Source organism: Hoplias malabaricus, chromosome 6 (assembly GCF_029633855.1).
Source record: "Hoplias malabaricus isolate fHopMal1 chromosome 6, fHopMal1.hap1, whole genome shotgun sequence".
Lineage (NCBI taxonomy): Eukaryota > Metazoa > Chordata > Actinopteri > Characiformes > Erythrinidae > Hoplias > Hoplias malabaricus.
In genome coordinates, this window is record NC_089805.1 from 22,579,650 (window position 1) to 22,595,127 (window position 15,478).

The 15,478-nt window shown below is 38.6% G+C and overlaps 1 long non-coding RNA gene across 1 annotated transcript; it reads right to left on the reverse strand.

Moving 5' to 3' along the window:
* Positions 1 to 3,674: 3,674 nt before the first annotated feature.
* LOC136700349 (uncharacterized) lies at positions 3,675 to 13,523 on the reverse strand. The gene is made up of 3 exons (XR_010803726.1): positions 13,453 to 13,523; positions 10,085 to 10,176; positions 3,675 to 4,604 (listed from the first exon to the last, which is right to left on the reverse strand). It is a non-coding gene; the product is annotated as an uncharacterized lncRNA (long non-coding RNA).
* Positions 13,524 to 15,478: the final 1,955 nt, after the last annotated feature.

The window sequence follows — 15,478 nt, forward strand, 5'->3', positions numbered from 1 at the left end:
GGTCTGGAAATTCCAAGTACATATCTCTGCAGGCCAGAGGCCCGCAAATGGGAGGGGCGTACGCAGCAAGTGGGTGGAAACCAGCAAGTGGGAAGGGCATATGCAGCAAGTGGGCAGAAACCAGCAAGTGGGCGATTGGGAAGCCGAATGTAGGAAAAGCAGCCTTTGTGATTTGAAAAAAGGGCATAGTTTCTCTCCAACAGAACTAGATACCCTCTACTAGTTATATCGTTTAAAATATTAGGTTTCAGTGAAAACGAAATACATAGCACTTCTTTTATTTTAATTATATATTTTTGGTAATCTGATTATGGGGTGAACTGCAAACTTATGAAATCCATTAGGTCTCTCATGTCTACAATCATTATTTTAATTTGATTACAGAACTAAAGCACTGTATTATTTGTTTTGTACTCAGCACAGTATTGGATTATAATCAGTTTAAATGTGTAAACCCTTAAGTAACACTATAGAAAATGGCCCACTATTCAAATAAATATTTAAAGCAGCTCCTTTCCATTAATGGACATGGGAGAAATGGTGCTAATAATTTGCAAATAATTATAATATTCAGCAAACCTACAATGACCACTCGGCGAAGCACCGGTTAGCGGGGAAGCCTGTTAACATCTGCGCTTTTCCTAAACGATGTCACAACGGCCGTGTTATCATTCAAATAAATTCCTGTGCAATTAAAATTGTGAGAGAACAGCACAAATTATACTGCCTATTCGAGCAATATTCTATTAATGTAAGCAGTACTCATAAAGGAACAGAAGTACCTGACGTGAGAGATTATTTTAAGCACAGACTTACAAAGTGGTATCATTACAGAATGTAATTAGTCCCGTTTCACTGAATTTAGTAAAGTTCAGTATGTGAAAGGTTGTGTACTAATCATAGGGCTAAATGGTTTTTGATAGTCATTTTAAAAATGCTTTTTGTGCCAGCTTTTCTCGTGACATGTTGCATTAAAATTTCTTATTTTAATATTACGTCTTAAGATAATAGTTAAATATTATTTATTATTATTTAAGGTTGTATGTCACAATAATGAAATGTTTAAGGGATAGTGTATGTAATTTACTAGCTAAATAATTAACCTTACCACCAGCGTTTCAACATTTCCTCCATTGGCGGATACTGGTCTTTCAAAGAGGGGAAGCTCAATTTCGGTCTACATCATAAAATATGTCGGTTTATTTATATGTAAATTCTACCCTCCGTTCCTTTTTAAGAAAATGATCTGTGACCCCGTCATACCAACAAGGCGTCTTTTCCAGGGACTTGACTAGTGTCCTCTCAATGGCCGGGCAGAGCTAGACTGCTTAAACGGCCTTGGCCCATGTGAAGTGGGCCGATTTGTGACGCTGGAGGGGCTCAGCAGCACCCGCTGGACAGAAACTAAAATAGAAGTCAGAAAGAGTGATAGAATCTGTCACCAAACAAAAGCAGCTACAAAAAACCCAACAGAAATAAAAGCTCGATTTGTTGCTAGTTGTTTTTAACAAAGAAAATGCCACTAAGAGGATTAAGAAAGTCTCCAGTTCAACTCAGAACAAAATCAAATCAAATTTATTTATATAGCGCTTTTCACAACTGATGTTGTCACAAAGCAGCTTCACAGAATTCCAGTAAGACAAAGATTTGACATGAAATGTAAAAAACAAAATGTAAAACCCTCAAGTGAGCAAGCCAGGGGTGACAGTGGCAAGGAAAAACTCCCCCAGCTGAGGAAGAAACCTTGGGAGGAACCAAGGCTCACAAGGGGTGACCCATCCTCCTCTGGTCAATCTACTGGTGATAATAGTTAGTAGTCCGTGAGAACTTCAGTGTAGGGGCAGCTTCAAGGCACTTGGTGGTTGCTGGAGCGTGGGCAGCTGATCTGAAGCATGGAGGAGGATCTCGACAGTCATCCATCAGTGTCCAGAGGTGGGCAGTCTTTTACTCGAAAAGATGTAAAGGGATGGAATTAGTTTTGAAGTATTTTGTGTTTGTAAAGTAGAAAATATGAGAATTTCCAGAGTGTGGCTAATGACTCCGGCAGATTTGACTATGACAGCTTTAACTAAAAGGAGAGAACCAGAAGGACACACAGACACCGAAGCATCCTGAAACACTGGCATCCCTCCGCTCCACCGTCAACAAACCTGAGTGATCGCGAGAAGCGGTGGGACGACAGCACCAGCGTCTCAGTTTACTATAATTCCCTGTGTCCATGGACCCCCCGGATCTGCCACCTTTATCTATGGGGGAGCATTAGCTACTAAAAGATAAACTAAACAAATGAGTTTTCAGCCTAGATTTGAAGATTGCGACTGTGTCTGAGTCCCGAACATTTTCTGGAAGATCATTCCAGAGTTTGGGGGCTTTATAAGGAAAGGCTCTTCCCCCAGCTGAGGCCTTCTGAATTCTGGGAACAATTAAAAATCCAGTATTCTGTGATCTGAGTAAACATGGAGGCTCATAATAGGAAATTGTATCTTGAAGGTATTCAGGAGCAAGCCCATGTAGAGCTTTATATGTTAATAACAGAATTTTGTAGTCAATGCGGAATTTAACAGGCAGCCAATGAAGTGATGATAGAACTGGGCTAATATGTTCAAATTTTCTAGTTTTAGTGAGGACCCTAGCTGCATTTTGAACTAGTTGAAGTTTTCTTAAATTGCTGCTGGTGCATCCTGACAGTAGTGCATTACAGTAGTCAAGCCTTGAAGTAATAAAGGCATGTACTAATGTTTCTGCATCCTGAAGGGATAAGGCATTTCTAATCTTAGCAATATTGTGAAGATGTAAAAAAGCTGTCCTAGTGATACTGTCTATGTGTTGATCAAATGATAAATCCGGGTCAATTATAGAATGAAAATGTAATGCTCCCACAGATCTTTACACCAAAGGGTTGCTGATTCGCTCTTTTCGCTGTCAATCGAAAAAAGATTCAGCTTCAGACACATCATCCAATCATCATGCAGAAGCTGAGTGTCCGGGCCAGCCCACTGCCCCATAGACGCTGAGCGTCCGATGGGCGGGACAAAGCCCAGCATTTATCCAATGACTCGACTCGTTTCGCTGCTTCGCTATTGAACTCTGTGGACACTCAGCGTCCAGACTGTTTAAAGCACCGTGAAGCTGCAGGAATGATTTAGAAGAAAGCCATGTCTTTACCAGTGATAAGAAGCTGATTCTGAACAAAAGTTGAGCGCATTGTAGTGCATATTTATTCAATGACATGTACACAAAACAGTATATATTTGATCACTTATTTTTTGAAATTTTAGGGGAAGCTGAGCTTCCCTTGCAGTCTTAGAGCAATCGCCTCTGATTTCCTCAGATTAAAGACTTCATGTTAACAGCTTCTTACAAGATCACCAGGGGGTATTTTATAAATCTGGATTTATTTGTAACTTTTTTTTTTGCCAAAATCAAGCCTGTCCAGTAGGAGATGAACCAAGGAACATTCCAAAAGGACAATCTTCAACTTAAATTTTTATACTGTGAAATCCTGCTCTCAGATTACATATGTAATGTACTTCTGAATTCACTGTATGACTGTTTGCACACATTATTCATAAATATTTAATGCACATATTCACACAGTAATAGACTGATGTGTTAACAGATTCCAGTTTGTAAAGCAGTGATCTTTTTCACGTAAAGGAGATAGGTTGCTCATTTCTTAATGTGATTTCTGAAATTTAATTAATTCATAAATAATAATTTATGGCTTGACTTATGACATAAGTGTTTAGTGTTTTGCATCATGCCCTTCTCCATGTTGTTAAAATTCCTGTAGTTCATGTACATTTGTTGTGATCTGGCACTTTTTAAAATATTTTTAATTAAAATATATAACATTAAAAAATTAAATTAATTACAGGTTTAAAAAAATGTTTTCACCATCACAGTTGGTGGGGAATTATACTTATGTCAAATTCAGCCAGAAATTATGGAAACCGTAGATTACTGACACATTTAGTGCTCCGTTTGTTAAATTTGTGGTACACATTTTTTCTTGACAGGGTAGTCATGCTATAGTGTTGCGCTCTGCAAGACACCTAGTGTCTTTGCTTTGATCCTGCGAGAGACAAGGGACCACAGTCATTGCTCAAAGTTCAAGGGAGGATAGCAGGTTCAGTGACTAGGATTTAAATCTATGTAATTTGAAGTGCTGTGTTGTGGCACTTTTTGTCTACAAATATAAGAGTAATATTTTTATTTTTTGTGGTTACCCTTTGCAGGCAACAGGGAGGTCAAAGGACATGCCAGCAGGCCCCTAGACCAACCGTTTAGACAGAAATGACAAGGTTTAAATAATAGTTATGTAGTATTGTATATTTACAAAATTGGTATGTATTTGATTTTTTATCTTTCTTCCTTCTCCAGGGCCTTTCCAGCCCTTTATTCCAAAGGGAAGGCCAAGTGACATTGTATAGGAGGACTCCAGGCAAGAGTTCCACATTTTAAATCAAAAATTAAGAAAATAAGTGTCACTTTCTATCTCTTACCAAGGATGTATGAGAAGTCGGCAAAAGATTCTGAGCAGTTGGTGCATTTACAGGCTGGTTTAGGCAGAAGGACTGTTACTCTTGATGAAGACACAACACCTAAGGAGGTAAGCACATGTAATGAACTAAAGACATCTTTGTTATTGGTATTTATATATATGCAGTTAGTTCAATTTATAATAATTGTATGGGTGATTTACCAGTTACCAAACAGGGAGACCCTAGCATTGCTACCAACAAAACCTAAAATTTCAATCATTATATTAGAGGAACACTAGTTAAGATTTTTTTTTTTTTTTTTTGCACCTGGGTCTCCCCCAGTGTAATTCATATTTACAGGACTGTACTGAACCCAGTGGGGGAGGGAGTGGGAGGGGTTTCCTACTCTCCTCCAAAATTTGTAGTGCAGTTTTGTTAGCAGTGACAGAGGCTCTGTTCTCCCTATCATAGCTCAGTGGTGCAACACAATGATTTTGAAGCTGTACTTTTAAGGTAAAATGTTATGTAGAGTTTCTTTGATGTGCTGACAACTTGCTCTTTTTGCAGTTAAGTGAACAACTCAACATACTCTATGCAACGCTAAAGACAATAAAAGGAGGCTGGCTTCTTTACAAAGCATCAGGTATAGACTTAATATTGGTTTTTATGTAGATACTTATTTTCTTGCCTACACCCTTAAAAAGAGTTTCCTTAAATGATCCTTTATAGAACTGTGTGTGAACTTCGTGTGATTTTTTCATCAGGAAATGATTCTTCAGATTGATAGAGGATATTATATATGGATGACAGTGGAAGCTTTTGGAAGAGACGCTGTAACCATAGGAGAACTCCATATCAATCCATAGACATCACTCTCCATCAGTGTATTGAAACCCTTTCACAATGTAAAGAACCATCTAATCATGCGAAGCGTTCTCTTAATTTTTGATGGTTCTGTACCGAAAAGTTTTGTTTTCGTTGCTAAAGGACCATTGAAAAACGTTAGGACAATAACAATTTTTTTTTCTTATTTATTAAGGAGGATGGGGTAGTCGGAAGCTTTCTCTTGTGTCCCCAGATGATTGTGGCTATACTGGCAGAATTCTGAAAGCAGCTAGTGAAGGTCCCCTTTATATAACTCCTCTTCAAGGTTTTGACTCCTCGTCAAGTGCTGGACACTAGTCTATTGCCTCCTACTTCTGAAGCATTTCAGCAACATTCCAAAAGCTGCATGCCAATAGTGTGAAACGTCGTAACCACTCCACATCTTGGCTGAACACGTAGTCATGTGAAGTCACAATTGTGGATGCATCTGACAACGTAGACAGTGATGTTAATGCATCAAATGAGAACAATGGCTTTTTGTATAAAATTTACATTTGCACTGATACAGCTAAAAATACTTAGTTCTGAAATCAAAGTTGTGACAATGTGAATTGTGTGCTTTTATTTTCTCAGCATCTATTTAGCAGACCTGTCCAATATGCTTGAAAGATTTCCTTTCTGAGGATATTGAAATACATGTGGTGAAAGTTATTCACAGAATTATTCATCAGAACTGCATCTCCATTTTTGTAATTTTGTAAATCTTGCCTTACTTGATTTTGCCTACTTCCCCATAAATACAAAATTTTGTCAACATAAATTGGCGTGGAATAGGAATGGTCAAAAATGACATGTAATGTAATTTCTACATTTCAATGGATTTCAAATTGTTACCTTTTTGGTTATGTAAGGTTTTGTTCTGATTGTAACAATGTATTTTTCCCCCCTTTCATTTTTTTTGGTCTGTTCTTGCTAATATAGTTCTGCTGATAGTTCAGAATTTGCAGAAGAAATATTGCCCAAGGCGGCATGGTGGCGCAGCAGGTAGTGTCGCAGTCACACAGCTCCAGGGGCCTGGAGGTTGTGGGTTCAATTCCCGCTCCGGGTTACTGTCTGTGAGGAGTTTGGTGTGTTCTCCCCGTGTCCGTGTGGGTTTCCTCCCACAGTCCAAAAACACATGTTGGTAGGTGGATTGGTGACTCAAAAGTGTGAGTGAATGTGTGTTAGTGTTGCCATGTGAAGGACTGGTGTCCCCTCCAGGGTGTATTCCCGCCTTGCGCCCAATGATTCCAGGTAGGCTCTGCGACCCAGAACTGGATAAGCAGTTACAGCTAATGAATGAATGTAACCATCCAAACTTCTGGATGGTTGGTGCTTAATTGTATTACAAATTAAAAGTACTCTTAATTTTGTGTATATTATACTGGTCATTATGGGGTGTTTGTGTTTCCCCTGATTTCCCAATCTATAGAGTGGCAGTCAATCCCAGACCCTATCAAAGCTATATCACAGTTTCGAGAGACACAACGTAGTAATCATGCAACACAGGCACCCTTGAATCTACACATGGATATGAGGAGCACCCCAGAGGAAAGAGATAGATCTCTGATTTACTTCTACAAGAAGACTCATGTGGAATGGGCTCAACCTTTAAACTGCAGACTGGAAGGTACATTACATTACAGTAGGAATAAGTTTTTAAAGAATGCATGTTTTTTTAATAAACAAAATCATTTTCACAGGTAATTGTGCTGTTGGGGAAGGGCGTTACATGGTTCTCTTTCTCAACCTGTATTGACAGACTGAAGTCTGGGTTTTCTGTGAACCTAGTTAATTCATCCACATTTTGTAGTAATGAATAAGAAACAGCCAGTGGGATACTTGAAGTGCTATACATATTGCTTTTAAATATTCAACTTTTTTGTATTTAACAAAAATAACACTACAGCTTGACTGAGTTTATTTCTCCATTTCAGCAAACACTGGGGTCACCAGACTTTGCGAGGGAGACTGATCATTTGGTATCCTCATCCTCACACTTTCTTGTTGACAGTGACATGTTTATTGTGGTTGGGAGAATTTTAGGACATTCACGTCTGTCTGGTTTAAGCCCAGCTTTCGTACACATCCTTCTGGGAGGAAATCCTGATACAGCAACTGTGCAGCTAATTGACTATCCAGACTTGGATATTCGTGATACAATCAGGCTTATAAGCTAAACCTTCAGAGACTCAGTGTTTTGTCATTTCATTGTACTATTGTTAACATTTGTTTGTTACAGTCATTCAGTCAACCTGCCATATCTTACCTTTTTTCTTTTTTTGTGTGTTAAAGCTTGAGAAGTTTGGACTTTCAGAGCAAGAAAAGAAGAGAGTCCAGGACTTGGCTGTGCCTGGGATCTCCCTGGTGTAACTGATAAAAACAGGAGATGCTTTTTGAAAAGATGCTCATTCATGCTGTAGGATTTTCACTCATATATATGCATGGATGAATACAGGATTCATTGTTTGTGCTGTATAATACTGACATTTTACCTATATTGCTCTTTATAATTTTAACAGGTAATTGGACGACTCTCACGGCAAATCATCAAATGAGACGTGGCCTTACTGTTTTGTCCCAACGCCCAGACACTGTGCCTCCGCTTTTCCCAAGTGAATCACTAGACTATATCCCAGAGGTTGGTCCAAAGTTTTTCCTCTTTTTAATGTTCAAAATTAAACTAAACTGTTTTGCTGTGGTTTAAGTTTTTAATGTGTTTTAAAGTATCAAAATATGATCAGTCAGTTAATAGCTTAAAAAATGTATCTTTTGAGATATTCTGAACTTTTTTTAAAAGTTCTTTTTTTGTGTAGTTAATCCTTCAGACAGTTTGCTGGCCTGAACGAGAGGAAGACGATTCTAATTCTGAAAATCCACTAGCTACCAAATGTCACATTTCTGGATTCCATCGACAGTTTATTGAAACTGGTAATTTTTGAGAAACTTTCCACTTATGATAAGTATTAGGTATCATTTAAAATTTGGCGCAGGTCATAAAATAGTGATTTAAAAACATGTTCCATTCACAGCGTCACCTGCTGAAGTTCCGGACAGGGTGGGAGGTTCTACCTAGAAAGCTCACCTTTGAAATTGTTAAAAGTAGCCTCCCAACAGCATCTACCTGCTTTGAGGTGCTCAAGTGTCCTGGACTTAATTATAACTTCCAATTTACACCCATCTAAAAAGTAAAAAAAGTTTTCATCAATTTTTATTTGTGCTCAAACACTCTTACTTCCACTCAATTTAAGTGAGCTGATTAGTTGGTTCTATGGTGCAAAGACAACTGAAATATATATATCAGTGGGTATTCCAGCCCAGGGTTTGGAACAACTGAGTTACGTCATCTGGGTCTTCCTCTACACTAAGGCCAAAAAAAAAACAAAACTTTGGACTCTTAATTCAACTATATTCCATGAATGTTCTAGAGCTGAGGTCCTAGAAAGCCAGAGTCTGGTTTGGGGATTCCCATGCTATAACATACACCAAAAATGGTTTGTGTGGTGCTGGTTGTCTCCAGCATGTTCTTGGAGCAGGCACAATCCTGGGATACATTCTTTGAAGCCACTTCTTTCCCAGTGTTGGTACACAAGAAAAGAGAGAAAGCAATAACATTATGCATGGGATTTTGTACATATCCACAGGTTAAAAAAAGTGTTCCTAAATGTAACAAAAAGATATACAAGGGGGAACCATGTAAATATAAAAATCTAATTTGGCTAATATGACAGTGAATATGCAACACACTAACCACCACTGTGCTCTGCTTTTCAAAACATACCTTAATGATTCTCCAACAAATATAAAGCATGACGCAGACATGTTAGATAGATATCACGGCCAAAGTTGAAGCAGTTGGTTGTACAGTTAATTTAAGCAGCTCAAGGCTCCGAGGATCCAACGGACATTCCATGTCTGGCAGGACAACACATTGGTTAGGTCCTTGGACAGTCAATCCAGAATCTTCCCAGTCAATGGCATCAATCTGAATTCCCTAAATATAATAATATTTTTGTTTTGTTTTGTTTCCCCCCCACCCCCCTTATCACCTCTGACATTTCTGGTTCTCTGACTGGACTCTGCATGAGGCCAAGGTGCCACAGCTGATTTGGCGTCATGTCTTGTTCAGTTCGTATTGGATTGTTATCCCAGCCACGTGCAAACCTGGATAGGTCATCTTTTCGTCGTGGCAGAAATGTGTAGTGAACACAGTAAAGATACAAGCTGTCAGTAATATCAAGAAGCCCGTCCTCTTCCAAGGTGTGAAGAAGATCATAGTATAATTGTGTGACAGTTAACCACACGTCTCACCACAGATGTTTGATTCTGCAGAAAAAAGTTATACTAACAAACAGTGTATAATAAATCAGTTAATTCAACCTTATACTACAGGAGCAATGTTTCACTAAATTTCTTTAGACTGTTTTGGAACTGGATCTGGCACAGCAGTTGTGAATCATTATTGCAGAAATGAAAACAGTTACATGACCCAGTGTCACGTTAAGTTCATACCACTGATTGTGGACACTTTTGTCTGATATAAAGCTCCCACACCCAGTTCCTCGTACAGTGAACATTGCACAAGCCATATCCACATTCTCCACACCATGATCTGCTCTCACTCTGGGGAGGTGTATAGTGCATGTACATCCACCAGTGACTATAATATTCTCTACGTTAAATCATTCTGAGCAAAACCAAATAGTCATAGAAAGGACAGTAAATGTTTTACTCACTTGTAGGGCCATCCAAACCTCCTCACACCATCTAAGAAGAATGCATAGGCTGTTGAAGCGTTGTTGTTTAAAGCAGCATTGAGATACATGATCTGTAAAACAAGATACATGTCAAATATGATATTCTACTAAGATAAACAATGCTCATATACAGTTGAAACATTCTTGTAATACAAATCGTTTATTGATTTCAAACCACATGTATCAATTATTCTTTGCAAACAAGCAATAATGATCAGGTTCAATGACTTAGCAATAACAGGAAAATTTATCAATTTTTTTTTCAGCAAAATGAAATGTAAACAAATTAAGTGGTTTGATGTAATGTGCAGTTAATTACTACAAAACAGAGAACGGGCTGGCAATAGGAACCAGGGGTCATGTCTACAATTCTTAAAGCTAATGTTAATTTTTTTATTATAAAATGTAGCACAATCTGAAAAGGTACCTCTTCACTATGAATACATATTTTCTAATATTACAAAATCTTCTGGCATCAATGTTTGCATTAAACCAACCATGAATTTACATAGCTCAGTCACTATTTAAAAAAAAAAAAAGTGGATTCTCTAAAGTCAACAATAAATGTCACATTTAATGCATGGTGCAGTTTCAGAATTATTCAGACCCCCCTAGATAAAACCAGGTGTTTTGTCAAGCATGCTTTATGCAACTAATCATCAGGGCTCTGTTAATTGTGTTAGGTGTGCTCAAAATAAAACTAATCAAATACCTAAACTGGCTAAGGGTTTGTTGACTGTGACAATTAACTGAATTGTGTGTTGAATTTGGAGAAACCACAGGTTTTATTAATCAAGCTACTTAAATGGTTCTTGTTTGATTTTGCAAAGAAGATTGAATCATTTTAATTGTAACTATATATGGTGTTTTGGTTTATGACAGATGTCTCTAGCATTGTAAGTACATTCATTGCTTATAGCAAAAAAACAAAAAACAAAATGCAGTCAAAATTAGGGCCTACCCTTCTTGAGAAGCCATCGTTACCACCAAACATTACAATATTGTATCTGTTAAGACCGAGGTAGCATGTAATTAACACACTCAACAAACCATGGCTGAATAATAATTAATAAATAATTATTTATTTATTTATCAAATTTTAGGATGTTTTAGGCAGAGAAAATGTTAATAATATAGAACTTGTGGTAATCTGGTATGCTGCATTCAGTCTTAAAAAAAAAAAAAAAAAAAAAAAAAAAGGAGGGGGTGGTGCTGGAGGTGTTGTATAACATCAGGTTTCTTTTTCTTTAATTAAATTACAACTTAAAAATGCCCTGTCCAGAACTGTTAACAGTAATGGCAATTGGAACCAGAAGCAGTTTGAAGTCTATCAAAGCTACATTACAGAAAGCTAGCATATAAAATGTTTACTGATGACTGTTTTGCATGCAGGGTGTCATGAGGCAAACCAAAAAAGAATGTACTTTAATGTTTTTCTTAGTCAAAATTACATACAATAAAAAAATTCTCAGAAGAGAAGCAGGAACACACCCTGGAGGGGGCACCAGTCCTTCACAGGGCAACACACGCTCACATTCACTCACACCTATGGACACTTTTGAGTCGCCAATCCACCTACCAACTTGTGCCAACCATGGGTGGAAACCAGAGCACACAAAAGAAACCAACGCAGACATGGGGAGAACACACCAAACTCCTCACAGACAGTCACCCAGAGCAGGACTCGAACCCACAACCTCCAGGTCCCTGGAGCTGTGTGACTGGTTCCATTCATCAAAAAAAAAACAAAAAAAAAACAAACAAACAAAAAAAAAACTCTGAGTCAGCAAATTGCTCTACATTAAACCACAATTTCACATCAAACCTGAATCTAAAGGACTTATATCTAAACTAAATTGATAGTTATAATAGATTGTTTAGCCCTGGAACAAGCATAACCACCATAATGAAAACTCAATTACCAAATAAATAAATTTAATCAAAACAGATAAAAATAATGGCATGTATACAAATGTGGGTCATACAGGTTCTAAAATACAAGCAGAAATATACAATAAAACAGTAATACTTAAAAATAAGAATTGTGTAAGCACAGAGCAGGAATATTAGTACAGCGCACGCAACATTAATGACTACCTACTTAATAAGCTTGTGATTATTGTCAATGTGTTGCATGCACAACGGTCCAGGAACAGAATATTTGCGGCGGATAACACAACCCATACTCGACGATCTTGACAAAATGCCAGCAGTGCATTGAGGCTCTTACTCTTGTCCACTGCACGCGGTGGCCCTCAGACTGGAGGCATCCTTTGACTGTTCGGTAGCCTGCATGTGGAAGCCTTGACTTAATGTTTCTTACCATCATGTCTAGATCATCATCAGAAAGAGCGGAGTACATATTTGACACAGACATACTGTATTCACGCATTCTACGATGTACTGTTCTTTTTGAGACTCAGAGAATGCTGGCAACACATGACGCTGATAGTCCAATTTCGAAAAGGTTATTCAAGTGTTCCGATGAGATGTTAAGTCTTGAACATTCATGGGGTCCCATCTCCCACAAAATGGAAGAGTGATAGTCTTGAGATGCAAGCAGAGTACAAAGATCTGAGTAAAGGCCATCCAATGCCTCCTTCACATCTGGTAGAAAACTAAGACCAGCCACACTTAGGAAGATTCTTTCTTGGCTGACAACATACAGCATGTAGTCAAAATCAGGAGGTTGTAAAACACTGACAACATAAATTACCTTTGTATGTAAGTTGTACACTATCTTAGCTCATATAATATTTAATCATGCCTGTTAACTTGACCAGGTCAGAATTCCTGTAATCTCATTTTGTTTATTTAATATTATACTTATTATGAACTAAATGTTTTAATGCAACATGTCACAAGAAAAGCTGGCGCAAAAAGCATTTTTAAAATGACTATCAAAAGCCATTTAGCCCTATGGTTAATACACAACCTTTCACATACTGAACTTTACTAAATTCAGTGAAACGGGACTAATTACATTCTGTAATGATATCATTTGTAATTCTGTGCTTAAAATAATCTCTCACGTCAGGTACTTCTGTTCCTTTATGAGTACTGCTTACATTAAGAGAATGTTGCTCGAATAGGCAGTATAATTCGTGCTGTTCTCTCACAATTTTAATTGCACAGGAATTTATTTGAATGATAACACGGCCGTTGTGACATCGTTTAGGAAAAGCGCAAATGTTAACAGGCTTGCCAGCTAACCAGTGCTTCGCCTGGCGTTCGTCGTAGAAAAGACATTAAGTGTGAGAGTATGTGTGTACAAGCGGCCAATAAAATATTACACAGTAGTATCTAACGCGCGCTAATATAAAGAGAAGAGTCCAAACAGTATTTACATGTGGAAAAGGTCCACCGCTGTTATCTTCTGCCATGGTTCGTCAATGCTCCCGCCTCGGTGTTAAAAAAACGGCCCTCCCAATGACCTCTGTAGGTGTATTGTGATTGGCCAGGTGTGAGTTCGATTAGATCTACGCCTGTTCGCTCTTCCTCAGTAGCCCGGATATTTCCCTGAATTTCCAGACCTGAATTTGTTTTACCTGAATTTTATTTTACCGGAATTTCCAGACCTGAATTTTTTTTTTACCGGAATTTCCAGACCTGAATTTCTTTTACCTGAATTTGAATTACCTTCATTTTGTACCTGAATATTTATTACCTTAAGTTTTTTTACCTGAAATTTCAGTCACCTTAATTTTTTCTCCAAATAGTTCAATAAAACAAAACATTTCAATAACCTTAAATTTCACACACTTTTTTTCAAGAGTCATGATTTCAGGTTCAGGTTCTAGTGGCACTGATTTAACTCCATACAGCCAGCCGAGAGTGCCGAGCCTGAGCCAGAATCAGCCCAGATCTACCTTGCTAGCTGGGTTTAAATTCAAAAGCAGCAAAATTCAGATGCATAATTTCAGTGCATAAAAAATTCAGATGCTACAAATTCAAAGGTGGTATCGCTAATATTTCTAAGTCTGATAAGACAGGTTATTGGTAATATTGGGGATATTTCGAGCGAACAAGAAGGTTTCTGCGCGCGCGATGTCTCTGACCTGCATGCTCGCTCCACACTTACAGCCATTACAAAGTGCCTCAAATTCAGCCAATGAGAAACGTCAAATGACAAAGGTCATTTTTGATTGGATGGCTTGACCGCCAAGTGGGAAGGACATACAGGCCGGAGACCAGTAAATAGGCGGATACCGGCGAGTGGGAGGTTATGGTTAGGGGGAAATCTGACAATGCCTTCTGTACGGAAACAGACTAGTCTACAGCCAGTCATTTTGAAATGCTAATTGAAAAGACAATAACAGACTATTAATACCCTGAACATGAAGAACTTTTACTGTGGAAATGTTTTATTATTGCCCTATAAACATAGCACTGGACACAATAGGATGTGTGGAAATTGCTTACTTGGCTAAATACAGTGGACATTATCTCTTTATTTTTAGAGTGTCTCAAAAATCTGAAAGGCTAATTGAAAAGACAATACAACAGACTATTAATATCCTGAAGATCTGAAGAAAAAGAATTTTTACTGTAGATATTTTTGTAATGGCTATGTGAATATAGCATTGGATGTAAATGTGTGGTAAAATTGCGTATTTGGCTTAATTCATTGGACATTATCTTTTTACTTTTGAAGTGTCTCAAAAATTTGAAAGGCTCACTGAAGACACAGTATAAAAGACTATCAAAATCCTAAAGATGAAGAAAATGTCACTGTGGAATTGCTTTGTCTTGGTCCTGTGACTAAAGCACCCCAGCTAGCAAAATTGTATCGGCCCACTCGGGCCGAATCACGCCCCAGCTAGCAAAATTGTATCGGCCCACACTCGGGCCGAATCACACCCCAGCTAGCAAAATTGTATCGGCCCACACTCGGGCCGAATCACGCCCCAGCTAGCAAAATTGTATCGGCCCACACTCGGGCCGAATCACGCCCCAGCTAGCAAAATTGTATCGGCCCACACTCGGGCCGAATCACACCCCAGCTAGCAAAATTGTATCGGCCCACACTCGGGCCGAATCACGCCCCAGCTAGCAAAATTGTATCGGCCCACACTCGGCCCCATGCCAGCACGCCAAGTCGGCATTGTCTCGGTCGTAGAGTGGGCCAAAAGTTCTGGCCTGAGTCTGGGAAACTCTCGGCCGAGTGTTGTGGCTGAGGTGCGGCTCAAATGACTCGGCCCTAGTCCAGCAAGCCATAACTAAATCGCGATAACCGGACCACGGCCGAGTTTGAGCCAGAAGCACGCCATTAGTGCCAGACTCGGCCCAGATCTGGCTCATTATCGGTTTTAATAGTTTATTTATATACGCCGCACGCACGCACACACACACCCCTCCCTTCCCTTCCTTCAG